Here is a 738-nt window from a genome sequence, read left to right as displayed (position 1 = left end):
CTCCAATGGCAGGAATGGAGATGCTTCTTCCATCAAACTTGGACGTTGGCTTTGTGAAGTCACCAAGCATTCTCCTTGCATTATTATTATTTTCGGCTGCCATCTCCTTCTCTTGTTCGAAAATTTCTGAAAGGTTACCTTTAGAATAATTTAATTTAGCTTCTCTTAATTTCCTCTTCAGAGTCCTTTCAGGTTCTGGATCAATTTCAACAAGAGTGCCTTTTTCCCTGTTCCTTCTCATATGAAAGAGAAGAAAACAAGAAAAGGAAGAGGAATCCTCTATGTTACAGTATAGAGATTCCTTTATGTTAGTAGAAGAAGAAGGGGGTAGAAGAATGAAGAAGGATGGATTCGGATTTTTGGATGAAGAGAGGTGAAGAGAAGTGTTAGTAATTAAATAATTAAATAGAATAAGAAAAGAGAGAGAGAAATTCGAAAATAATTTTGAAAAAGGGGTTAGTATTTTTTTGAAAATTAAAAGGTATTAAAATTAAAACATGAAACACTTAATTAATTAAAAAGAATTTTTGAAAAGGAGAGAGGTGTTTTTGAAAATTAGAGAGGGAAAAGTAGTTAGGTGGTTTTGAAAAAGATAAGAAACAAACAAAAAGTTGATTAGTTAGTTGAAAAAGATATTAAAATCAAAATTTGAAAGATAAGAAGATAGGAGGTTAGAATAAGATATTTTGAAATCAAATTTTGAAAAAGATAAAGTTTTTGAAAAAGATAAGATAAAAG

The sequence above is a fragment of the Arachis duranensis genome, chromosome 1, assembly GCF_000817695.3.
Source record: "Arachis duranensis cultivar V14167 chromosome 1, aradu.V14167.gnm2.J7QH, whole genome shotgun sequence".
NCBI lineage: Eukaryota > Viridiplantae > Streptophyta > Magnoliopsida > Fabales > Fabaceae > Arachis > Arachis duranensis.
The sequence above is the reverse complement of the archived record's forward strand: the minus strand, read 5'-3'. Positions refer to the sequence as shown.